The sequence below is a fragment of the Lissotriton helveticus genome, assembly GCF_964261635.1.
Source record: "Lissotriton helveticus chromosome 1_1 unlocalized genomic scaffold, aLisHel1.1 SUPER_1_unloc_53, whole genome shotgun sequence".
NCBI classification, from domain to species: Eukaryota; Metazoa; Chordata; class Amphibia; order Caudata; family Salamandridae; genus Lissotriton; species Lissotriton helveticus.
Window position 1 is genome coordinate 833,206 of NW_027611696.1, and position 27,827 is coordinate 861,032.

The 27,827-nt window shown below is 45.3% G+C and overlaps 1 pseudogene across 1 annotated transcript in view; it reads left to right on the forward strand.

Moving 5' to 3' along the window:
* The window catches only part of LOC144806211 (uncharacterized), an 89,627-nt pseudogene extending 65,334 nt beyond the window's left edge, over positions 1 to 24,293 (forward strand). The window contains exons 3-4 of the transcript XR_013605726.1: positions 20,388 to 20,502; positions 21,619 to 24,293. The product of XR_013605726.1 is annotated as an uncharacterized LOC144806211 (transcript). The remainder of the gene's footprint in view (positions 1 to 20,387; positions 20,503 to 21,618) is intronic.
* The last annotated feature ends 3,534 nt before the right edge of the window (positions 24,294 to 27,827 follow it).

Sequence of the window (27,827 nt, forward strand, 5' to 3'; positions counted from 1 at the left end):
GTTCTACCAAACCTGTTCTCCCGGGGGTATCCGAGAACACATCAGAGAAGGGGGCCAGTATGCCCTGCAACTCTTGTTTCTGTTCCTGGGTTAACTCTGCATTCACCACTAGTTGCTTTAACGAGGACTGGGAAGATGCTGCCGGGACGACTAGGTGGCCATCTTGTGGGGGTGGTCCCAACCACTCTTTTAGCAAGTTAATGTGGTAGGTTTGTGTTTTCTTTGCGGTTAGCCTTAATCGGTAGGTGGTTTGCCCTATGGCTTCGATAACTTGATAAGGGCCTTGCCATTCACTCTTGGAACTGTTACTGATGGCGGGTAGAAGGACGAGAGCCCACTTCCCTACAGCGATCCTGCGTAACCTCTTCCCTTTGTCGTAGGTCTGTTTGTACCTCACTTGTTGGTGGTCCAACGAGGAGTGGGCCAAATCCCGGAGTTTCCCTAGCTTGTTTCTCAGCTGGGTCGTATACTCCAGCATCCCTTTCTTGTCCTGTTCTTCCTCTGTCTCCCACATTTCTTTGGTCATTTCTAACAGTGACCTGGGAAGGCGGCCATACAATAGTTCGAATGACGAACAGCCTAGGCTGCTCTGCTTTTGTGAACGGATTACAAAACGGGCCAGGGGTAACAACCTGTCCCAGGAGGGTCCTTCGGCACTCAACATCTTCTTCAGGGTCATCTTAAGGGTTTGATTGTAGCGTTCGACCAGACCATCCGTCTGAGGGTGGTATACTGAAGTCTTCAGATGTTTGATGTTTAAGAGGCGGCATACCTCCTTCATTAACTTGGATGTGAAGGGGGTTCCTTGGTCGGTGAGGACTTCTTTAGGAAAACCTACCCTAGAGAACAATTCAACAAACTTCTCAGCAATGGCTGCAGTCGTGGTGGTACGTAAGGGGAATGCTTCCACAAACCTAGTGGCGTAATCGACGACCACCAATGCGTACAGGTGTCCTCGGGGTGTCTTAGGTAGGTGTCCTATGAGGTCCATGCCGACCCTTTCGAAGGGTGTTCCTATTATCGGCATCCGGTGTAGAGGGGCGGCACTAGGTCTTTGGGTGTTTCTCTTTTGGCATATGTCGCATTTGGCACAATAGTCCTGAACATCCTTGTATATCCCCGGCCAAAAGAAATGACGGAGAATGACATCCGTGGTTTTCTCTTTGCCCGCATGACCAGCTGTTAGATGTGCATGGGCAAAGAACAGGACCTGTTCTCTGAAGGACTTTGGAACCAACAATTGGAGATCCCCGTCACACTGCGCTTGACGATACAGCAATTCCTTTCTGATCAAGAACCTGGGATTTGTCGGGGCGCTGGCTCCTTCACTAGACTGGGCACTTTCCCACGCGTTATATAAGGTTCTGTCTTCTCCCTGGGCGAAGCAGAAACTCTTATCTATCACCCATGGTTCGGGGGACAGGTAGGTGGATGGGGTGTCGACTTTCGCAGAGGTGGAGGGGGACAGGGTTTCCCTAAAAAGTTAAAGGAATTCAGGGTTATCAGTCCCCAGAATCATATCCTCGGGTAAGGAATCCACCACCCCCACCCTAACCTGGCAAGGTTCTCTATGGGGCAAATACAAGGTTAGATCTGCTACAGGATAAGGCTTCAAATCGCCGTGTACACAGCGGATGTACACTGTGGCAGGAAGGGAAACCTGTTCTGGTTTAACAAAGCGTTCCTGGATCACCGACTGTCGGCACCCTGAATCTAGGAGGGCCTTTACCATGAGTCCGTTAAGCTTCATACTCACATAGAATGTGATACCCAGTTCCGCCGAATACAGCACTGTCCTTGGGAGGTAGCCGACCTCCATGGGCTCTTCGGGGGTTTTTTTCCGGGGACACATCCTGGCTATGTGGCCCCACTCCCCGCATTCGAAACATTGGGGGCCCCTGGACATGGGGGACGTCATCCCTGTTGGTCGGGACCGAATAACTTCAGTCCCACTCTTGGGTTTCTTCTCCAGCTTCCCAGTGATTGTCTGTTTATGTGATTTGTCGTTTTTTTCGGTATCCCATACTATCGTCCGGGGCTGGGCTCGGGCATAATGAGAGGCCATCGCAATGGCTTGGTTAACGTCGAGACTGGCATGCTGACGTAACCAACGCTGGGTGGCGTAAGGCAGGGCCTCCATAAACTGCTCCAAGTATACCTTGTTCAGTATTTCCTCCTTGCTGCACACATCCGGTCTTAACCATTTATCGGCAGCCATTCTTAGTCTGAAGAAGAGGGTCTTCGGGTTCTCTCCCGGTGCTCCCCGCTCCTTCCTAAATTTCACTCGATAGGCCTCCTGATCTAGGCCCAAATGATCAAGGATAACTTCCTTAATTGTCTTATAGGCGGTGTTCCCTAGGGGGTTCGCAGCTTGATAGGCCGATTGGGCCTCGCCAGTGAGGAGAGGAGCTAAGAAAAAAGGCAATTTTTCTTCGGGCCATCCCATAGCCCGGGCCGCCCTCTCAAAATTGAGGAGGAAGGCGTCGGGATCCTCTCCTGATATATACTTTTGTAGGGCCACACCTGCGTGATGAGGGGCGATTTGTCGTACCTCTCCTGTGATGACCGGTGTGGGAGGCGGCACATTCCTAAGGCCTTCGAGTTGGGCGGTAATGGTGGTTTTAAACAGGTCCCTGTCTGCTTGGGCGGTCTGTATCTGTTGCTGTACTGCCCACTCCAATTTCTCCTGGCCTTTAATGATGTGGTCAATGAGGGCTTCCATCTCGGGGCGGCAGATGGTTGATGTGTCTAATCCCACTTCTGACACCAGTTGTCCCAGGGGGGGTTGCTCGGCTGGGAACTGCCCTGAAGAGACTACAGGGCTAGGGGTGAACACAAAGATTGGATCCTTAATCAGGGATTTCAAAGAGGGTTTTATTGGGATGTAGGTCTTCCTCTGCATAACAAACAGGGCTTTCTCCGTGTCCTTAGGAGGGGGAAGGGGGGCTACAGTCTTGGATCAAGGTGAATAGTCACGCCCTAGAAGGACCGCGGGGTCCGTATAGAGGATAACAGTACAGGTCAAGGGGTGGTCAGGGTACTTCCGTTGTCCTACTCCGATGTTCCCGCTGACTCTGAGGAGGACCTTTGGCTACTCTGGTCTCCGGTCGGGTCGACCCACCGTGGCTGTAGCTGTTGTCTTCCTCTTCGGGCGAAGGGACCACAATACCCAGAAAGCAAAAGGAGAAGGTAACGGTTACTGGGATGACCAGTATAATTATCGTAGGGGCCGGGGAGTGCAGGAAACCAAGTGCCGGTGAGGGTTTTCCCAACGTAACGCAGTGCTCTCAGTGCTCGTGAAGGGAGGGGCACAGGGGATAATATTTACACTTTAGACAGCGGCTTACTCGGTAGGGAGACTCCTCCGTCCCACCCACCCCGCAACTCTGCCCCGTACCTTGTTAAGCCACGCTCCTCCCTCAGGAACGTGGCGGGGCGATGCACAGAGACGTTGGCCTCCAGGCTTGATGATATCAGCTGGGCTCGTCTGCTCCTCGTCCTCTTCCTCCGGATACTCCCTCGCATTGCTTCTTCTCCTCGCCACACCGTCTTCGTCCTCCAGGGAAACACCGTCCGTCGTTGCAGAAACACTTCCGCCTTTTGACGTCCCTCCGCTGTAGAGGGGCGGGGCTGCACCTTCCTCGTCGTTCCACTCAAAGGAGCCCGGTCCCGAGTCTGATGCTGTCCCGCAGCCGTCCTGTTCCTCCCTCCACGAGTTCTCTGGCAGCTGTGGGGACAACGGGCAAGGTGAGAGGGGAGTGGCGGACCACCACTCCGGGGCGTTGTTCTGCATGGGTTCTCCTAGTTCAAGTGCCCCGTCACAGGGGGATAGAGTAATTCCAAACAAGAAACGTAGAGTAGCTTTTATTTATTTATTTTATTTTTAAGGTTTTATATAGCGCGAACAAGACTCTTGCGAGTATCAGAGTGCTTTACATGACAAGTAGAAATATATACAGCATATATTACGATATAGTGAACCACGAAATAAGTAAGTAATACATACATCTAGATCAAGAGAAGGCAGTGCGAGGCTAGTGCAAAACAGCAAAGATAAACAGGACGAATATAAGCGAAGAGAAGCAAATAATATAGTATAGTGAATAGAACATAGAGTTCACGTGGATTGAGCCATGAGGATAGCTTTCACTTCTCTTTTGAAGGAAGCAGAGGAAGGGTTCATTCTAGTTTCACTAGGCAGAGCGTTCCATATCCTTGAAGCCATACCGGAAAAGGACCGGTTATATGTTTTTTTCTTGGCTAATCGTTGAGGTTGTATGAGAAGAGTCTTGGCACTCCTGGAAGCTCTGCTGCCCGCTGAGAGCACCAGTTTCTGAGCTAGGTATTGTGGGGCATTGTGGTAGAGAGCCTTGTGTGTCATACAAGTGATTTTTAAATGAATTCTGGCTTCAAACGGTAGCCAGTTTAGGACTCTCAGGTCTGGGGATATGTGGGCGTTTCTCTCTGAACCTGTGATGAGTCTCGCAGCAGAGTTGATCGTGGCTCTTAGCGGGGCTGTCGGTGACCTTGGGAGTCCGTATAAGGTTACTGCTCCATATTCCAAGCGGGGGATAACTAATGCTTGAACTCCTGTTTTGAAATCGAAGGCGGGCAGATAGGGCTTTAGTTTTCACTGGGTCTTTAGGTGGAAGTTGGCTCCCTTTGTTGAGGCGCTTATGTGTTTCAGCATCTTGAGGTTATTGACCAGCGTTACCCCTAGAGATTTTGCTGAGTCGACTATGAGCTGTTAGGTGCTCCATCCAGTCTGTGATAGTTTGAGTTTTTTTGGGGGGAGCGATTATAAGGAATTCTGTTTTGAGGGAGTTAAGTTTCAAGTGGTTTTCGGACAGCCAGATTTGGGTTTTTTGTAGTGTGGAGTTGAGTGATTTGATGTCTTCCAGAGAGTGAATTTTGATGTAAATTTGGGTTCGTCAGCATTCATGTGGAAGTGTATCTTGGAGAGGCTTGAGAAGATCAGTGAGGGGTTCCATGAAAAGGTTGAATAGGGTGGGAGAGAGGGAGGAGCCTTGAGCAACTCCCAGAGTGATAGACAAGGGGAAGGACAGGGATTGGTTGACCTTGAATCTTTGGGATCTGTTTTGGAGGAAAAAGACGAACCAGTTAAATACACTTCCAGACAAACTCATCCTGTGTTTCAAGAGATTCAGCAGGTTGTCGTGTTACACAAAGCACATTTGGGAGAGGGTCTGATACATCAGGGGATCTTTGAATCTATACTAGAATTAAAAGAGAGGTACCGGTGGCCAGGGATGAATGGTCATATTCACACGTTTGTAATTAACTGCCAAAACTGCAACAGAGATCGCAGCAGAGATCGCCGCCAGATACCTGACTACAGTGTAGCCAGCCCAGTACAGACACCATTGTTAGACAGCATTAGACTATCTACATGCAGACTTCCCAATGGACGAATGCGGTCCCACAACTATTAGGACAGATTCATTTGGATGTGGTCTCAGCGCTCGGCTGACACTCAATCTGTTATGAAAGATTTGCGAGTCTTTATTGGCACATACGCAGTCGGCACGCTACATTCTGACCAGGGTTCTGCCTTTAGCTCAAAAGTTTACAAGGAGGCCATGGCCAATCTGGGCGTTGCATTGCTGTATTCTAGTCCATTCCACCCTGAGGGAATTTTGGTAGTGGAAAGAAAAAACCGGGACATAAAGCAATCTATAACAGCTAGGGTATTAGGCTCGGGTGACGGTGGGTCAAACATCTAATAGGTGTCCGACGTAGTCTTAACAATCTGTCAAGAAGTTCTCTAGGGGGAATCACTCCATATGAAATCCCTTTTGGAACTAGAATGATTGTTGAGGACCTCGATTGTCACACTTCAGTGGTAGAACAAAAACCCTTTAATATCAAAGATCGTTTAGCGGTTTTGCAGGACTTAAATGAAATAAGGAAAAGCCAAAGCAACGTGTTACTGAAGCCAACGGCCACTGAAGAGAAACCACCCATCCCAGTAAGGCTGGCTTGGATTCCAAAGATTGGGGATCTAGTCAGAGAAAAGATCACAGACAAGAAGGAATTTGGGCCTTCTTACAGACAACCAGTACCTGTCCTAGCAGTCCACGGATCAAGAACAGTTTTACTAACGCCCCTTGCTGTTAAAAAGGAGAACAGGTTTGTGTCCATCAACCTGGGCAAACCACATCATGTGGCCGATCATAAGTAGTAGGCCATGTGGACTCCAAAGATGTAGCAGATGCCCGAATCTGGCCACTATCCAAGAAGTTCAAACTGAGAGACTCATCACCTTTGAGAAATCTGCAGAGCGAAAAAAAGGACTATGCAATAAAGCAATGGAACTTTTACCTCTTGAGACCCAAAAAACAGTTTGTCAAGAAACACCTGTCTACAATGAAATAGCATCTGACTATACAAATATGACAAGTGAGCAAGGGGTTCCAGCGATTTCCACGAATACTGATGCAATTCCGACAATTGACAGAACTGCCTCAGGCTATTTCATTAACTTTGATACGTTTTCCGACGATCCCAGTGAACCTGAAACAACGCCAGTAAAGAGAACTTTTAAAGAACGAGCAACAGACCTTTTGCATCAATTGGAAAAGACTTATCTGGTTTCACCATGGATTGAACTTTGGATTGTGTTGGGTGTACTGTTTCTTCTACTTTGTTTGACTCTTGTATTTACCTTGGGAATAGTAATAACTGGAAGATATGTTAAAAAGGACACAGTAAGTAAGAACATCCACTTACTCCTCAAACCACACAAATCATCTCATCGTGAACAAAGAGACTTGTCATTAGTGAACATCACAGCCTTTCCTATACCAGGTGGTATAGCTTGGGACAGAACTGATTATGACATGCTTGGTCCTGCAGAGCTGTTGAAGATTCTACACCAATTCAAGGTTTCCTTAAGTGACTTTGTTTCATCTAGTACCTTTTCTGATGATTGGGACTTTGAGACTGTTAATAATATGATGTCAGACTTTGAAAGGTCTGCAAAATTTACGAATCATGAATACTTAGAAGGTTCATCGGATTACAAACAAATGTATTGTAACAATCACTCTGGTCATCATTTCTTACATAAATCTGCAAATCCTAGAAATGTATTAGCTTATAACCAATGGGAAAATTGTCCTACGCCACCAAAGAGTAGCTCAAAGACATTTTATAACAAGTGTCCGTACTTTTCAGGTTTTAAAGTTTCAAATCCAGAAACATTTTACTTTAAAAATGTTAATAAGACAGGAATGAAAAGTATGCTGACTAATACTCAGCAAATAATGTTTTGAATGACACTGTTCAACAGACATATTGTCTTGGGGTAGCCAAGATAAAAGATTTAAACAATCCGTCCATACCTACACCGACACCTGATAGTAAATAGTAAAAACACTACAGAAGGGGGGGTCGATGTACAAACTATTTTTCTTCAAAACAGAACAGATCCTTCTTGGAAAACAATGGTTAATCTGGCCCACAGACACAAACAACTATCAAGATAGATTCCTGAAAAAGACACAAGGGTTCACATTCACTAGGCCAGATCCAAGATATATCCAGAGACAACATCCAGGGATAGTAACATCATACAGTGTGGGGAAACTGCGCCTTGAGTGGCTACAGAAATCTACACTAAAGGAAGTAAAACAACACTTATCTTTACTTAAAGATGGCGTTGATATAAGGGACTTCTTACAAGGACCTACGAAACTGCATCATAAACATTTCATATACGCCGGTATCTATGCTGCTGTCCCGGGGTCGAGCTCCCTGACTCGGACGAGCTCCCTGACTCGGACGGACGGGGTGTACCTGCTAACGTTTCTTCCTTTCCACCCCGTCCACAGGACCCTTTGGACGTTTCCTGGGTTTCCCCGTCACTGCATCTGCCTTCCGTGACGCTGGGGGTGTGTTCACCGGCATTCCCCACAGTCGGCCAATCAGGTGAACAAACGTCATCTGCAGCGGACCAATCAGACGTGCAGGGGGCGTTTAAGGAAGCCCCGTCTCTGGTTGTCGGCGCGGAACCTCTCGGAAGCCAACCGACGCAGGAGGAGAACGCCAAGGACGAAGAAGGAGGAAGTACCGAAGAACCGCTACTGGGACCCGTGGAGCCGAGACTCAACAAGCCAGGAGGCCAACGATACTACGAGCCGCCCTGCCACACTTCCAGGGGAGAAGTGTGGCTCCACAAGGTACGAGGGTGCTTTCAGGGCTTGTTTAAATCACGGGGTGGGACGGGGTAGCCTGAGGGTGGTCACACGCTCCGTGCACTGTTTTCCGCCGATACTGAAAGCCTGATATAAATGGTGGTAGCACCCTGGTGATCCCTCACTCCCCTACCCCCCTCCCACTCGTTACATATCGTTCCCAGCCACTAACACGGCTGTCTCTTTTCCTTTCCTCGAGCCTACGTCTGGACCAGCGACCAGCCCTGGTAAAGCCAAGACGGGAATTGAAGCCACCGGAAAATCATCAGAGGAGGGAGCCCGGGACTCTCGTGTTGTGTGCCTTGTTGGACATCCCCTTGTATACACCCATGAGACCTACTAAGTACTGTCATACCAAATAAAACGGTTGTACACAGACTTCTATTCGTGACGTTTCTCATTCCCCCCCCAACCCCACTCCTCACAAGTGGTGCCGTGACTTGGATCCTTCAGGGAACCACGCCATCCGCTACAGAATGGAAACCATATTAACCCAAATGGAAGCAGACCGGACTGCATTTTCCCAGGCCATCCAGAGCCAGTCGGAAAACATACTAAAACTGGCAGAAGGACAAACGCAACTAATGACCGTGTTAGGTCAAGGAAGGGCTACCGCCCCACCCCCAGGCACTGTGGTTCCTCTACAGAAATTCAGTCCAGGAGAGGATCCCCTTGCTTTCTTCTTGAATTTTGAGAGAGCAGCGAGAGCCAGTTCCTGGCCTGGGGAGAGGTGGCCTTTTTATTTGGCGCCCTTATTGATTGGTGAGGCCCAGGCAGCGTACCAGACAGTAAACCGAGACGGAACCACCGCTTATGCAGTGGTGAAACAGTATATCCTTGATAGGTTGGGGGTAGATGAGGAAACCCATCGACTACGCTTCCGTCAGGAAAAAGGGTCTCCCGGGGATCTACCCAAGACTTTGTTTTTCAAGTTGAAGGAATCTGCTGACTTATGGCTAAAACCCCATGAAGGTAACATCGATGCCATTATGAACAAAGTGTATCTTGAACAGTTCATCGAAGCCCTCCTCTATAGCACTCAGAGATGGCTTAAACAACATGCAGGCTTAACACTGGAGCATGCCATAGAAATGGCGACTTGTTACGCCGGGCTCAGGGTAAGCCCTATATGAGAGAACCTGATAAACCTACCAAGACTTTACCACCCCTCAAACCCGAAAAAAAATTCAAAAACCAGTACCAGAACCACCACAGGTGCGGTTCCAACGCCCTGAACTGCCAAACTCTGCACCCCAATGTTATGACTGCTGAGAGTGGGGTCATATTGCTCGATTCTGTAGAAAAAAAAAGAAAAAGAAGACAAACCCATGGACGTGAGCTATGCCCCCAGGTCCATCCTGTATGCCCAAGAAACGGGAACCACTTTCTATGTACGAGTCTCTCTGAACGGTACTAGTATAAGGGCATTGTTGGATTCCGGCTGTAAACACTCAGTTATAAGAGAGGAGCTAGTAGATAAAAACTCGCTCATTCCGGGGAAACAGGTCAACATTCGTTGCGTCCATGGGGATGTTAAGGAGTATCCCGTAGCCAGAGTCACATTGTACACTCCCTCAGGGAAAGGCATGGAAGCCACCGTAGGGGTTATGTCTGGACTACCAGAACCCATAATCATAGGGACAGATAATCCTTCCTTTACAACTCTGTTGTTAGATACTCTCCAACACTTGTCCCTTCCCCGTGATACTTTGTTAGCAGCAGAACCCTGGGCCAGGGACACCCATTTCCGGACTGCCCAATTGAATGATACAAGTCTCACCAATGCATGGCAGCTCGCACGAAATGGACAAGATCCATCCACTAAATGTTATCCTACATTCGTTGAGAAAAATGGCCTGCTCTATCGGCTCGCTAAAGCTGACGCCGAGCCCCAACTGTTGGTCCCGAATGACTTTCGTGACCAGATATTGTTTTTTGGACATGCTCATCTGTTAGCCGGTCACTCTGGGGTGGAAAAAACGGGACAGTCCATATTACGACATTTCTTTTGGCCAGGAATTTACGCCCAAGTCCAGAAATACTGTCAGGAATGTAGAATATGCCAGAAACGGAACCCCTACACTCCTCCTCCTGTACCTTTGGTCCCCATGCCTATCATAGGAGTCCCATTTGATCGTATAGGTATGGACTTAATCGGCCCTTTGCCGAAGTCATCACGAGGACACCAGTACGCTCTTGTGTTGGTTGATTACGCCACCCGATATCCTGAGGTGTTTCCTCTTAAGGCAGCTACCTCAGCAGCGATAGCCCAGAGGTTAGTGGAGGTGTTCTCTCGTATGGATTTTCCAAGGGAGATTGTCACTGATCAGGGCACCCCATTTGTTTCCCGTTTGATGCAACAGGTCTGTGTGCAATTGAACATCAAACACATCAAAACATCTGTGTATCACCCCCAGACAGACGGGTTGGTTGAGCGATACAACGGCTCCCTCAAGCTAACGTTAAAAAAACTCCTGTCTGGTGATGGAAAGAACTGGGATCAGTTACTATCTCTTGCCCTCTTTGTACTCCGTAGTCAGAAACAGTCTAGTCTAGGAACCTCTCCATTTGAGCTACTGTTCGGAAGACCCCCTAGAACACTTCTTGAAATAACTAAAGATAGTTGGGAAGCTGAGGGAGCACAGGAAGCTGAGGCCCTATTAGATTATACCCGACAGCTGCAGACCAGGTTACATAAACTTAGAACGCTTGCCCACGACCATTTAGCCATAGCCCAAACCAAACAGAAAACCCTGTATGATCGAGGTACAAAATGGAGGGTATTGGATGTCGACGATTGGGTTCTGATTTTATTACCCTCCTCTACACATAAAATGAAGAAGGAGTGGCAAGGACCCTTCAAAATTGTGAGGAAAATAGGACGCACTACTTACTTGGTACAGTTAAGAAGGGGCAAAACTCAAATGTACCATATCAACCTTCTAAAAAATGGTTAGGGAAACCCCCACAGACAGTCAATGTGGTGTCTTCTGTATCCGATACGAACCATACAGTCGGTGATGCCCCTATTAATCCTGATCTGCCTGCTACACAACAAAAAGAAATCATGTCCTTGCTTTTGTCTTGTTCAGAAGTGTTCTCGGACCAACCGGGCCGTACACACTTAGCGGAACACTGTATACCTACACTTCCAAACACTGTCGTAAAGCAAAAACCCTACCGGATCCCAGAGGCAAGACACCTGGCGTTCCAGGCCGAGGTACAAAGCATGTTAAAATCCGGGATCGTAGTCCCTTCCCACAGTAACTGGTGCTCCCCAGTGGTGTTGGTACCGAAGCCTGACGGTAGCATCCGCTTTTGTATAGACTTCAGGGCCGTTAACAGGGTGTCTAAACAAGATGCCTATCCCTTACCTAGGGTCGATGAACTCCTGGAACGTCTTGGTGAGGCCCGTTATATCACCACCATAGACCTCACCAAGGGATATTGGCAGATACCCCTTGCACCTAAAGATAGGGAAAAGACGGCCTTCTCCACCCCTTCTGGTCATTACCACTTTACGGTACTTCCCTTTGGGTTGCATGGGGCGCCAGCAACGTTTCAGAGAGTCATGGATACGCTACTGGCACCTCATTTACAATATGCGTCGGCTTATTTAGACGACATTGTAGTGTTTAGCAAGACATGGGACGACCACTTGATACACCTTGGGAACATACTGTCTAGTTTGAAGGATGCCAATCTGCACATCAATGCAAAAAAATCTCGATTTGCTTTTCCACAGGTCAAGTATCTAGGTTACTTTCTAGGGGACGGTCAGATTAAACCCCAGACCGAGAAACTCAAAGCCATCAAGGCGTTACCCTACCCTTCTACAAAAAAAGAGCTCAGGGCCTTCTTGGGGTTGGTGGGTTATTACCGCCGGTTCATTGCTCAGTTTTCTAGTCTGGCCGGTCCTCTCACTGATCTCCTCGGTAAAAATGTGAAGTCCTCTTCGCTTCCGGCCCCCTCTGTCATTCACACCTCTGCTTTCCAGGCTTTAAAGGATGCTCTGACTTCTTCCCCTGTTCTCATTTCCCCTGATTTCCTTAAACCGTTCATTCTGCAGACGGACGCTTCAGGGGTTGGCATCGGAGCTGTTCTTTCTCAGGTGGATGTCCAAGGGGCTGAGAGGCCTGTGCTCTTTATCAGCCGAAAGTTGTTTCCAAGGGAGCAGGCGTATTCTACGATCGAAAAGGAATGCCTGGCTGTCCGTTGGGGAATGGAAAAACTGAGGTACTATCTCGAGGGGAGGCCGTTTGTGTTGTATACGGACCATGCTCCTTTGACCTGGCTCCACCGTAACAAAGGGAATAATGACCGAGTCCTGCGTTGGTTCTTGGCTCTGCAGCCCTTCCAGTTTGAGGTCCGTCACCGGAAGGGTTCTCTGCAGGGGAATGTTGACTTTCTCTCCCGTTACCCTCTTTCCCCCGATTGGGTCAATCGTGGGGGTGGGATGTGTCCCGGGGTCGAGCTCCCTGACCCGGACGAGCTCCCTGACTCGGACGGACGGGGTGTACCTGCTAACGTTTCTTCCTTTCCACCCCGTCCGCAGGACCCTTTGGACGTTTCCTGGGTTTCCCCGTCACTGCATCTGCCTACCGTGACGCTGGGGGTGTGTTCACCGGCATTCCCCACAGTCGGCCAATCAGGTGAACAAACGTCATCTGCAGCGGACCAATCAGACGTGCAGGGGGCGTTTAAGGAAGCCCCGTCTCTGGTTGTCGGCGCGGAACCTCTCGGAAGCCAACCGACGCAGAAGGAGAACGCCAAGGACGAAGAAGGAGGAAGTACCGAAGAACCGCTACTGGGACCCGTGGAGCCGAGACTCAACAAGCCAGGAGGCCAACGATACTACGAGCCGCCCTGCCACACTTCCAGGGGAGAAGTGTGGCTCCACAAGGTACGAGGGCGCTTTCAGGGCTTGTTTAAATCACGGGGTGGGACGGGGTAGCCTGAGGGTGGTCACACGCTCCGTGCACTGTTTTCCGCCGATACTGAAAGCCTGATATAAATGGTGGTAGCACCCTGGTGATCCCTCACTCCCCTACCCCCCTCCCACTCGTTACATATCGTTCCCAGCCACTAACGCGGCTGTCTCTTTTCCTTTCCTCGAGCCTACGTCTGGACCAGCGACCAGCCCTGGTAAAGCCAAGACGGGAATTGAAGCCACCGGAAAATCATCAGAGGAGGGAGCCCGGGACTCTCGTGTTGTGTGCCTTGTTGGACATCCCCTTGTATACACCCATGAGACCTACTAAGTACTGTCATACCGAATAAAACGGTTGTACACAGACTTCTATTCGTGACGTTTCTCATTCCCCCCCCCCCCAACCCCACTCCTCACAGCTGCCTATAATGTAGCATGGAAGATTACGCAAGCAGAGACAGCAGAACGTATATGAGAAATTGATCGTATTATCTCAGAGAAATCTCTCCCTGTAGTTGACAATGGGTTAATGACTCTGTCATCCAGTTTATATTCTTTGGACTGCATACTATCCTTTGCCATAGACATAATGGAACAGGACTTGGTCATGTTACAACATGGTCAATCACAATTGTGTTCTATCATGCTTTTGGGCTGGACATTGCAAAACCTTCGTTCAGGCTATATGCCTTGGAGTTTAATCAACACCACGTCATTGTTTTCTGAATTTGACCTTACAGATAAATAAATCACACTGGCACAGAGGGGAGCAGAGTATACGGTGCTGAGCATTGAAAAACTGGAAAGATTGCCATTAACTGTTTCTGAGAAACCAGCGACAGAATGGATAAAACATGGTACAATCACTCTGCCTATGACGATTTTCCATTTTCAGTATTGCTTAAAACATATACCAGCAGGCCTATATGTAAGGTTGAGTAAAGAATACATCAAGACATCCTGGGATTTACCTTATACACACAGATGTTGGAGTGGGGGTAAAGTAGTGTTTCTTAGTGATACAAATTGGGAAAATGCACTAAGCGGTTCACTCATGTGTCGGGATATTAATTTACACAGGGCCTGCGATGGTTCCACAAATAACTTATCCTACCTCCTGCAAGGTTCACCAGCTGCGGTGATTGATCCAATTTTTAAGCAACTGTCTAATGGAAGTTATATTGTGTTGAATGATCACAGCTGCTGCGGCATGTTGTCAGGAATAGCCTATCTCGTAACTGTGTCAGCCAGGGTCACTTGCTGTATGCAAGTATTGTTTCCTAAAACAAAGACAGACGGGGAGTCGCCATTATGGCCTTCACTGAACATCTCTTCTAAACGAATTGATACTTTAAGCAGACTGAAAGCCATTCTTTTACAGAAAACGGTGCCACTGACCTCTGCCAAAAAGATGTATGATCTGCAAGTTGTAAGGACTTCTGCAGAGATACATGCCCTTTTAACAACGAACTGCCCTAAACATTTCTCGGAAATGTTAGGTCATATCTTAAACATGTCTGATATGAGTGGTATTGTACATGTATTTAAGACCGTTTTTTCGGGACTGTTAGCACCTTTTCAAGCAGTCCTAGGTATATTTCCAAACTTCGTGCACTCGGTGTTTGGCAGACTGCCTCTCGTTTTGGGGCTCGCAGCAGGGATACTATTTTTGCTCCTTCTGCTCCGATATGGCAAGCCAACTCACCAACGACGCCCAGATCACCTTGGAGAACACTCTTCTGGCGATGAGGTGTCATGAGCGCATAATCTAAATTTTGAGGTTAACTTGTTTAAGAGAATTGAATACCACATGGTTTCTAGCATTCTAGCATTCAGACCAATATGGCAAGATTGCATCTAACCTGTTCTATGATGCCTGCTATGTGGAGAGGAATGCGTGCTAGACATCTGTCTGACACTCCCATCAGTCATGCCAATGGAAGTTGATACTTTGCTTGGACCAGTAACGGCTCATGTACTGTGTTGTCTCCAGCGGCTACCAATCCTGATGACGGCATTCATTGAGATCTCACAGATGCAACATGCTAATGGTGAGGTACGAGGAACAACAGACGCACATCTACTTTGAAATGTGCGGTAATCCAACTTTCACCTACGATGGTAGACAAATTCTTTACAGACTTAGAAGACTTGATGTTTTCTCCAAGCCCTAACACTGACTTTTGATTTGGCACGCAGTGTTCTGAGAGACTCTGAATTCGACCTTCATTTTTCAAACAAAGTTCTAACTTTGGGACTCTATTTTTCCTATGATTAATTTTTGGTTTTCCAAATTCATATTTTTAAATTTTGGGCACCAAGTAATCTGCTTAAAGTAAAACTATTCATAGAGAACTAGATTTCTTTGATAGACTTCCAAGAGACAATAATTGACCTTGTCCTCATACAAACAGTTCATATAACCTGCTCGACTTTTTTTCTGTATTGAAGAGCCATTTCATAAATGTATATTCGTGATTCATTCGGATAGCATTTTCAAATGTCAAAAATGTATGCTTTTGAATGAAACATTGCTTTGAAATGCATACAGCACAAATGCTCTTTTTCATGTACAGCCAATGCATTTTTATGTATTTTGGGTGGGTTTTAACGCATCATGTTTAGATATGTTTTTATGTGATTATAACTTAGTAATGTCATACATAATAAAGTGGAGTGGGTGTTGTGTGGCGTTTTAGGCTCCAAGTGAATTTTCCTGATTCATGCACTTATATAGGTACAATTTGCATTGCCCTTATATAGGCATAGAAATCAAGTCCTTATTTAGACATACCCCATGCAGACCAAATACATTCATGGCTACTTCTACCCATACCAAACATCACAACGATTTCTTCGAAAATTGGCTGAAGCAGTTAGGGAACTTCCCCTTTTCGAATATTGATTTGTTCAAGAACTCATGTACTTTGCAAAGAACAACTATTCCCTAGGGGTTCTTTCCTGACGTTATTATGCCCGACTTATGTCAAACTATGGCATTCCTAGACACCTTCAAGGTGTAAATATACCTCCACTTGCTCTAGCGAGACACAGTGGTTCGGAGCAGTTCGACTATCTACTTGCCCGACGGAGCTCGCTACAGCAAGTGCCGACGGAGGCCGACCCTCCAGCTGACGCACTGATTAGGAAGCTATCTCTTCTCCTGCCGAGAATCCAGCTCCAGTGTTTCCAAGCTCCCCTTGCGGGGTGTAGGGAAATCGATTCCCGAGACAGAGATACCAGACCTCCTTCATTCTAACTAAGGTATGGAGCTGATTAGAACCTAGAGAAATCTTGGATAGATTCTTGGCAAAGAAAACGAAACCTATGCTACACAATACTTACTTCTTCCCTCGTACTAGACTTAGGTTAGGTACATCGAAGTAGGCGTATTTGAGAAGCACCAGTTGAGTATTTTAGCCTGTGTATTTATGTATGTATTTTTAAATGGCTTCGAAACCATACAATTCTCTTACAGTATTATTTTATAATACTATTCTCACTGTACGCATTATACTTTGCAGTCTGCTTAACATTAGTAGCAGTTCACTTCTCTTGTATGAGAAAGAAGACTGTTCAAAAAACCTTTTTATTGAAAATGCCCGTCTTTCTATTTCTCTACAAACTCTGTTGAAACGAAGCATGCACGATTGACTGAATGAAATATGTATCTATTGTTTCCGCCACTCTAGAGATATGTTTCTTATTCTTAGAAAACAAAGTTGTCATGTTTATGCGGTTGTCAGAAACTAATCCCTTCTTGTGAATTCGAGAAAGTTTCTAGTGACCTCTGAGCTAGCTGGCACTCAGTATTAAGTTTAGTATATTCGATAGAGACCTAGTTGACCTCAGTCCTACGTCTATTGTATAGGATATATTATTCCAATGCACAGTGCCTATAGGGAATATAGGAACTACGCTACAGCAGTAGCAATCTACTTCCCATTTATGAAGCAACAGACAGCACAGCATGTCTGCCAGAGATGTTGTAGGGTCAGAAACAGTACATAGGTAAGTAGGTATGATGGAAAACTAACTGATGAGTAAGATTTTAAATGAAGAAGCTGCTGTGATAGCCGGCAAAACATCCATGTCAAAACATCAGCAGTAGGACAATGGGTCATGGAATGATAATGGTAGATTTATATACACGTCTGTGCAGTGCGTGTCACTTAATGTTCTTTTCTCCCACTCTCATGAGATGGTTTTACAAGGCAACTCTGAGCTCACTGGGTGTGGAGCTTCCACGAATCCCAGAGACAGGCCGTTCCAAAGACGGTAACAGAGAAGGTTGAAAGATCTGAGTTTTGATCCTGGCAGATGGACTGGTGATCCCTGAGGGGGTGTAGTTGGTCTGTGTGTTGCCACGGCTGTCCAGTGGGTGTAAGAAAATGTCAGCAATTTGTGGAGGGCCCTCTTTTGGGTGAGAACCACCCAGCTTCATGCACTACGGACTAGAGGGTTTGGGTCTGCGCAGGAGGAGTTACATTCTGATAGCAAAATGGAGGACCTTGTCCATAGCGGATAGATGTTACCAAGGATTAACATCTTCAGTTACGACAGATAGAGAAAGTCCATTTACGTCGAGGTGCTTGAAAAGCTTTCTGCACTCTGCTGGTGCAGGCAGGATGTTTATTCTCTAGTTGGAATTTGCCAGGGGATGTTCAGATACAGTGGGTGAATCAAACCTTGGAGCAGCACTGGTAGCGTTGACTCTTGGAGTCTTGTAGTGTGTGCTGGATGCGGTAGAACTGTCTCAATGCTCTACGGAGCTCAGAAAATCCAGACTCTCCTTCATCTCAGAGATCGACCTCTGTGGCTTGACCAGTTGAACTGCAATAAAGAAGATGACCTGGACCAGTTCTACCTCTCCTGACCTTTGAACTGATCATTGAGGAACAAAGCCCTGCCTGGAAGGAAGATCTGCACAAGGCACAGCTGTCAGAAGCCCTGCCTGGAAGGAAGATCTGCACAGGGTGTAGCTGACAGAAGTCCCTGCCTGGAAGGAAGATCTGCACAAGGCACAGCTGACAGAAGCCCCCGTCTGGAAGGAAAATCTGTAAAAGGTGCAGCTGATAGAAGCCCCCGCCTGGAATGAAGGTCTGCACAGGGCACAGCTGACAGAAGTCCTGCCTGGAAGAAAGATTTGCACACGTCCTGTCTAGAAGCAAGATCTGCACAGGGCACATCTGACAGAAGTCCTGTCTAGAAAGGAAGATCTGCACAAGGCACAGTTGACAGAAGCCCCCGCCTGGAAGGAAGATCTGCACAGGGCACAGCTGGCAGAGGTCCCGCCTTGAAGGAAGATCCGCCCAAGGTGCAGCTGACAGAGGTCCTGCCTGGAAGAAAGATCCGCTCAAGGCGCAGCTGACAGAAGAGATCTGCACAGGGCACCGCTGATAGAAGTCCAGCCTGGAATGAAGATCTGCACAGGGCACAGTAGAGAGAACACCTGTCAAGAAAGGAAGATCCATACAAGGCGCAGCTGACGGATTTTCTGCCTGGAATGAAGATCTGCACAGGGCACAGTTGACGGAAGGTCTGCCTGGTGGTGACCTCAAAGTAGTGAGAGACCCACAAACCACAAGATCCTTGAAGCCCAGCTAGCCAGACTGGACGCAATGTACACCAGAGGCCTGATTTAGATTTCAGCTGATTGTTTATTCCATCACAAATGTGACAGGTATCCTGCCCGACCCATTAAAAATGCATTACATCCTGTGGCAATTATAATAAGGCAGACAGGATATCTGTCACGCTTTGATAATGCCTTGGTCTAGTTTGCAAAGTTTTACTCAGCGGAACTCCACAAAGTGCCAGGGAAACTCCACCGCATTCTGCAGACTTCTGCTAGTGGCAGAGTTTGTTAAGTTGCACTGCTCTCACTGATTTTTAATGCCAGGAGTTTAACCCCCACTGTAAAATCAGCAAGAACAGCACTACGCGTCGTTTCAGAGGGCGATGCTGCTTTCTGCCGCTCTAATTGATATTCTAATCGAAAGGCAGCTTCATCAACGAGAATGGCAGATTTTAACACTTGAGTGGTCGCGACCTGCCGTGACCTCCCGCAATGAGAAATCTCGCCAAGAGGAGGTCTATCGTGTTATATTTTCTCACAAGCGCTCACCACCTTACCGGTGGCGAACCGCTTGAGAAAATAATTCTGTTCTGCATGGAGTTTTTTGGACCAACTCCGCACTCTTGGGCAAAACTTTGCGAGGTCTGCCGGCAGAGCTGAATTCTTCACCCACCCCTAGTCGTGAGGCAATAATCTGTTGGACAAACTCCTAACTAGGCCCTTTGTCTGCAATAAGTGCTGTAGAAGAAGTGAAATCCATGGCCTTGTGAGTATGAGGCAGTTATCTGACTTCTGATGAACCCCACAGAGTGAGTGTGCAGCCAGAGAGCAGTAGGGGGGCCGAAGGACAGGAAATTAGGTAAACTTGAATATGATAAATATGGAAAGGTATAAATGCAGCATCACCTGTGGATAACTGACACCTCCTCTCACTCTTCAAAATGCCCATCCGGTCACAAATGGCATCCTGGGTCCCAAAAGGACAACATCATGCCAGATGTAAATGTAAATGTACAGGAATTTATATAGCGCAAATCACCAAGCGGTTTTTAAGCGCTTGCTTAGGGAACCCGTCCTGGTATTCCCCTGTGAGATAACCCCGGCAGGGTATCCGCAAGGTGAAAGCCAGGCATCCCGCCGCGAGGGGTCCTTATGGAGATTAAGCAAGCTATTGCCCAGAGTCGCAGAGTGTGAACCCGTGAATCGAGTAGGCACCGGAGCGAGAATTGTCGAGTCCATGGACATTTTAGGACTCAAGACCCCGCCGAGCCGGGAATTGAACCCTGGTCCCAGGCTGACCTCTGCTTCCAGGTTTGCCTCCTCTAACCAGTGAGCCACACTTCTCCACCATGCCATGTAATGTTGGAAAAGGGGGTAATGTTGGAAATGTTGGAAAAGGGGGTAAAAAGAGTAATAGGCACACATCTGCTGTGGTGATATGTCAGGTAAATTATTGGTTGTGATGGATTCTCTACAAGTAGTAAATGACTGATATCGTTGAATATTAAATTATATGACTCAACGTTTGTTTGCCATATCTGCGCTTATAATGTAAAGGACGGGCCTTACAGTGAACCCCTCGCTCTGTTTTACACAAAAGAAGGAGCTGCATCTTACAGAACTTTATCTAACTTAGGAAGAACTAAAGACTTGCTTTTTAAAGTTGTCTTTCAGGGCCAGAAACGGGTGCTGTAAGCTACACTAGTTTCAGGGAGATGGACAGATGTTATGGCGATAGGAAACACCCCTCAACTCACAATAATGTTCCAATCTTCCAGGTTAGTAGAAACCAGAAATGCTTGAACCAAGGGAGCTGTTGAATGTGCCAAAGGTGACTTATGAACAGCGAGGTAAAGACAGGAGTTGGTATTTGAGATGATCTTAAGTAAATCGGAAAGAATGAGAAAAAGTGTGTAAATGGAGTTACTTTTGTTGTATACTTCGTAAAGAGTTACTGGAAATTTTACAGCCCAGCCTGATCCATCTCTTTTTCTATACTCTACTGTTGTTTAAATGAAATCTTGACCATATGCGTCTATCTTAAGCTATACCTCAAGCACTTGGGTGCTCCGTGAGTGCCCTTACTTTGCTCAGTTACTCTGTAAACATTGGTAAATCACCTCTTTTCCAGACATTAATAAAATGTCACCTGATCAACAGAACATTTAGTTAAATATCTGTGTATGATGAAATATTCCTTGCAAAGTTTCAAAAGCGATAAAGAAGAAGGGGGAGCTTCACTAAGATTTTGCACTGTGTTTGCGTCACAAAAGAGGCACAAAATGGCGCAAAATCTTATTTTCCTAATTTACTTTCCAGCGCTAAACTTGTTTAGCACTGGAAATAACGTTAAAGTAATGTAAGACTGCGCATAGCATTGTTTGCTATTACTTTGTGCCATGGGGGCCTGCCAAGGTTGGTGCATGGGTGTTCTCGTGCAACCACAAAACTAGGTGCAAGGAAGGAGAAATGCTTTTATTTCTTCTTCCTTTTCTGACTTTGCATGTGTGCTGCACTGTGCAACACGTATGCAAAATGGTATAAGCTTTCCCTCGTGTCGAGGCATAGTAATTTGTACAGGAAGGGTGTCCTTCCTGTACAAAACCCATGCTGGACTCACAGACTCACACACCCTAGTGCTCTGGTGCTAAGGTGTGTGCATGGCGCAGGCCCTCTGTAATCAGTGCTGGTGCAAGGGAAAGGAAAGGAGAGAGCCATATCTCTGAAAATATGGTGCTCTCCTGTTTCCTTCCTGTCGCGCCACGCAGCGTAGCCTCGCGGGGGGAGGGCAGCGCTGCATTGTGTGGAGTGTCTTTTACAACTAGTTAAACATTGTGAATTCTCATTCCATTATGTTTCCATTTAGTAATTTTAAATATCTTTACATCCAACAGAAAACAAGCCTTGAATGTGTGAAATGACCATCAAAAATGAAGCGAAGGCTGTAACTCTTCAATAATAGCAGAAATAATGAGGTCCAGTATTCAGGAAAACATCAGCGCAGTCGGGGACAGAGGAACCTGCACACAAACTGACAGATCCCGGATGAAGCATCAAGGGCAGTTCAGTGATTGTAAGAGTCTGAGCTTTGCACCTCCACGCCACAAGACGAAGAAATGACCTTACTAAAATAAAGGCAACAACAATAACAAACCGCCTCCTGTATAAACAAGTGTCCAACACCAGCTTTGATCATGGGAGCGGTATGATGTGATTACCGCAGTGCTCTGTTTTCTAAGATGATTATAAGCCATCATTCCGTGCTCTAGGTGAATTCTAAACTCTTTCTGGCCGAACCACAGTAACCAGAGAAGAGCACAACAGAACGGAGCCAGACAACTGACAAGTAAAGGAAAGAGGAGTTCTTATATCTACAATACAACAGACTGTCCCGATTTGCACCGGCCAGAAGGAAGATACATCTTTACACGCAAGCGTGCATTGCCATAATCCAATCTAAAGGCACAATCGCCTACAAAGATACCTTCTACATATTAGGAGTGTGGCAAATATTTGGTGGCTATTGCATTTTATTGTTAAAACAGAATTCAAACGTGGAAAATACTACACACATAAGTGTGTGAGAAAAAGCCAAGTGCTTTATCAGACATGTCGGCCCATCAGGAAATGCAGTCATGGGATATAGACAAATATATACCCGACCCACAGACACTAACCAAGAAAGAGGAATCATACACATACAAAAAGAGCTTTAGTTTGTCATCACTATGCAAGCTTCATCAGCAAACCTACACAGGAGAAAAAACATTCAAATGCAGTGAATGTGTAAAGAGCTTTGGTCAGTTATCAGTCCAACAGATACATCAGCATACACACACGAGGGAAAAGCCATATCATTGCAGTGAATGTGCAAAGTGCTTTAGTCACTTATCAAACCTCCAACAACATCAGCGAATACACACGGGGGAAAAACCATTCAAGTGCAGTGAATGTGCAAAGTGCTTTAATCACTTATCACACCTTCAAACACATCAGCGAATACACACAGGGGAAAAACCATTCAAGTGCAGTAAATGTACAAAGTGCTTTAGTCAGTTATCAAAACTTAAAAGACATCAGCTAATACACACAGAGGAAAAACCATTCAAGTGCAGTGAATGTGCAAAGTGCTTTAGTCTGTTATCACACCTTCAAACACATCAACGAACACACACGGGGGAAAAACCGTTCAAGTGCAGTGAATGTGCAAAGTGCTTTAGTCAGTTATCACACCTTCAAAACCATCAGCGAATACACACAGGGGAAAAACCATTCAAATGCAATGAATGTGGGAAGAGCTTTAGTCAGGTGTCAGACCGAAAACGTCATCAGCGAACACACACGGGGGAAAAACCTTATCATTGTAGTGAATGTGACAGTAGTTTTCGCAACTCTTCAGCATTAAGGGTTCATCAGCGAACACACACAGGGGAAAAACCATTCAAGTGCAGTGAATGTGCAAAGTGCTTTAGTCAATTATCAAACCTTCAAAAACATCAGCGAATACACACAGGGGTAAAACCATTCAAGTGCAATGAATGTGGGAAGACCTTTAGTCAAATATCAGAACGAAAAAGTCATAATCGAATACACACGGGGGAAAAACCATTCAAGTGCAGTGAATGTGGGAAGAGCTTTAGCCAGATATCAGCCCGAAAAAATCATCAGCGAACACACACGGGGGAAAAACCTTATCATTGTAGTGAATGTGACAGTAGTTTTCGCGAATCTTCAGCATTAAGGTGTCATCAGCGAACACACACAGGGGAAAAACCATTCAAGTGCAGTGAATGTGCAAAGTGCTTTAGTTACTTATCAAACCTTCAAGATCATCAGCGAATACACACAGGGGAAAAACCATTCAAGTGTAATGAATGCGGGAAGAGCTTTAGTCGGATATCAGACCGAAAACGTCATCAGCGAACACACACGGGGAAAAAACCTTATAATTGAAGTGAATGTGACAGTAGTTTTCACGACTCTTCAGCATTAAGGTATCATCAGGGAACACACACAGGGAAAAAAACATTCAAGTGCAGTAAATGTGCAAAGTGCTTTAGTCAGTTATCACACCTTGGAAGACATCAGCGAACACACACGGGGGAAAACCGTTCAAGTGCAGTGAATGTGCAAAGTGCTTTAGTCTGTTATCACACCTTCAAACACATCAACGAACACACACGGGGGAAAAACCGTTCAAGTGCAGTGAATGTGCAAAGTGCTTTAGTCAGTTATCACACCTTCAAAAACATCAGCGAACACACACAGGGGAAAAAACATTCAAGTGCAGTAAATGTGCAAAGTGCTTTAGTCTGTTATCACACCTTCAATGCCATAATCGAACACACATGGGGGAAAAAACCATTCAAGTGCAGTGAATGTGCAAAGTGCTTTAGTCGGTTATCACAACATCAAAGACATAAGCGAACACACAGAGGGGAAAAACCTTTCAAGTGCAATTAATATGTAAAGAGCTTTAGTCAGTTATCAGACCTAAAAGGTCAGCAGCGAACACACACGGGGGAAAAACCCTATCATTGTAGTGAATATGACAGTAGTTTTTGCAGCTCTTCAGCATTAAGGTATCACCAGCGAACACACACAGTAGAAAAACCATTCAAGTGCAGTGAATGTGCAAAGTGCTTTAGACACTTATCAAACCTCCAAAATTATCAGCGAATACACATAGGGGAAAAACCATTCACGTGCAATGAATGTGGGAAGAGCTTTAGTCAGATATCAGACCGGAAACGTCCTCAGCGAACACACACGGGAGAAAAACCTTATCATTGTAGTGAATGTGACAGTAGTTTTCGCGACTCTTCAACATTAAGGTATCATCAGCGAACACACACATGGGAAAAACCATTCAAGTGCAGTGAATGTGCAAAGTGCTTTACTCCCTTATCAAAGCTTCAAAAACATCAGCGAATACACACAGGGGAAAAACCATTCAAGTGCAATGAATGTGGGAAAAGCTTCAGTCAGATATCAGACCGAAAACGTCATAATCGAACACACATGGGGGAAAAACCATTCAAGTGCAGTGAATGTGGGAAGAGCTTTAGTCAGATATCAGCCCGAAAAAATCATCAGCGAACACACACGGGGGAAAAACCTTATCATTGTAGTGAATGTGACAGTAGTTTTCGTGACTCTTCAGCATTAAGGTATCATCAGCGAACACACACAGGGGAAAAACCATTCAAGTGCAGTGAATATGCAAAGTGCTTTACTCACTTATCAAACCTTCAAACACATCAGCGAATACACACAGGGGAAAAGCCATTCAAGTGCAGTAAATGTGCAAAGTGCTTTAGTCAGTTATCACACCTTCAAAGACATCAGCGAACACACGGTTGAAAAACTTGTCTAAATTTGCGATTTTTCCTTTGGATTATGTCCTCTTCATATTCATCCAAGATTTTGTTCAGGATATCATAGTTTTTCATTGTAATATCACCCCAATTTGCTTCCTCAATTCGTTTGGATAAAGTATCAACCTCTGATTTGTTTTTTTCAAATTCTTCTTGCGCTATATCTTTTAGCTGTCTTAGCATGTTATTGGAGACTTCGTAGATTTTCTTCCCAAAGTAGTAATTTTTCAGGAGGAAAGATAAGAATTCGTAATCCACGAGGGATAAGATTGTGTTCCAGATATTTTTTGAGTGATGCTCCTTCCCACCATTTGGAGGTTTCTTTTTTGGCTACTTTCTCCAATGCTTGAAATGTACTTTTAGCTGATAATAAATTAGTTGAGCTCGATGTTTTGCTAATGGCAGCGCCCGAGGGGTCAAATGCTTCTTCTAATCTATTGTTTCGTCTTTCGCGTCGAATTGTATAGGTGGACATTTTGGATTAGGATCTTTTTATGCACCAATGCTTTGTTTTCTGGCAAATGTCGATTTATTGATGTAGGCTAATCATTTGATATCTTATGATATGGTCCTGGATAATCCGTAATTTAAATTTTCAACAAAAACAATAGGTCCAAGGATTCCAGGCCTATATCTGTTTTCACAATTTTTATAGAGGCAAGGAAATCATACTGAAAGCTCTGGATCCTATGAGCTTCAAAATTGCAAAGTTTTGAGGAAAGTATGAGTATGTCTTCCGGTTCTGTAGATGTATTAATTTGAGGCTAAATCCTTTTTCTTTGGGTGCACAGTGCCGTTCAGACGTAAAAAATTCATTCCATTTTTATTAAAGTTTTTCCAAACAAGTCCTTTATTGATTCAAGATTGAACACAAACAGCCGACACGTGTTTCTCCCTGTGTGGCGAGTGGTGCCAGGGCTTTCTCAAGGCTGTAAATAAAAATAAAGTGTATTTTATCAAAAGATTTCTCTGTAGTTTGAGTGACCCCAAGAGAGCAGAAGTAAAGAAACCAAAGAGTGCAGAGGAATAAGTGGCGCAAGGGGAGTCTTCTAATTGCAGATTTTTAAAGAACATTTTTTCATTTTTTGATTGGATTAAAATACCAAGGCAGAGCTTCTAAACTAAGTTCAGAGGTTCCTTAGAGAAGAATATAACTAAGTAACATATGTGTATATGTCAGAAAAGGTAGGGGGAAGGGGTGATAAGGAAGAAGAAAAAGAAGAAGAGTGAAAATTCCAATATAAAAAGTGGTATTTACATGTAGTAGTTAGTAATCAGATATTATAGATCATGGAGACAATTGCATCATTTTGAACTATTATACCACATTCCAGGTGATGCATGCAATCTGATATAAGGGACCCTATTTTGCCTTACAAGAATAGATAGAAGTGAGATTTTAGAAAAGGGAATATGAAAACACCCACGATGTCTGTGCAAGGGATAGCATTGAACTTTTACAGAAACAGTAACAATACCTATTTCAATTTCATTTGAAAATTCTGTGTGTTTCTTCAGTTTTCATCGTTGTGTATAATTAAAAAAAAGATGGTTTCCCAAACTTAATTATGTAGATAAAATAACTCATTGATTGCTGGGAATGTTTGAAGAGCTTTAGTCAGTTTTTAACTCATGAAAACATCAACAAACACACACAGGAGGAAAGCCTCTCAAGTGCAAAGTCATCACACCTACAAAATCATCAGTGAACACAGGGAAAAAACGATTCAACTGCAGTGATTGTGTGAAGAGCTTTAGTCGATTATCAAACCTCCAAACAACTCAGCGGACACACAGGGGAGAAAAACCCTATCATTGCGGTGAATGTGACAGCAGTTTTCGCTTCTCTTCAGTATTAAGGTATCATCAGCGAACTCACACTGGAGAAAAACCATTCAAGTGCAATGAATGTGGGAAGAGCTTTAGTCAATTATCAGACCTACAAACACATTAGCGAATACACACAGGGAAAAAACTATATGATTGCTGTGAATGTTTGAAGAGCTTTAGTCAGTTATCAATGCTACGAAAACATCAACAAACACACACAGGCGGAAAGCCACTCAAGTGCAATGAATGTGGGAAGAACGTTTGTCGACGATTAGAGCTACAAAGTCATCAGTGAACACACGGGGGAAAACATAGAAGGGCACTGAAAGTGAGAAGGGCTTTTATCAATTTTCGATCCCACACAGCCCTCAGTGAATACACTCCTTCATTTAAATCACATGGAAATAATCCTAGAGATGCAGAGATTCCGGAAAGAACTTAAGAACATCAAAAATAATATTGACCCTTCTGAAGACATAGAAAAGAGCAAAACAGTGCAGTTATTGTGAGAGGAATGAATTATGGAAAAAGATAAAATTCAAATTATGTAGGACATTGAAATACCAGATGATAAAAGACCCGAATAGCAGTAAAGAAGAAAATCAGATAACAGTATTTGCAGAATTATAAAAGTGTTTGTTTCCAGTGATTGTTCACTTTCGTACACATAGCAAAGTGACATGATGTACCAGGATACACAGTGGGAGACAAGCACAATGTGGATTAAAAGAAAAGAAACATTGTTGATTTTTATTTGGAGAAGAAGAGATACAAAGGAAAATATTCAATCGCCCCTGACCACACTACCTGTAAAAGCAACACTGAACAATACTGGGACTAACAGTGGTATTTTCAGCTAACTTGTCGGATTAGTGATAAAACCTATAAACCCAACA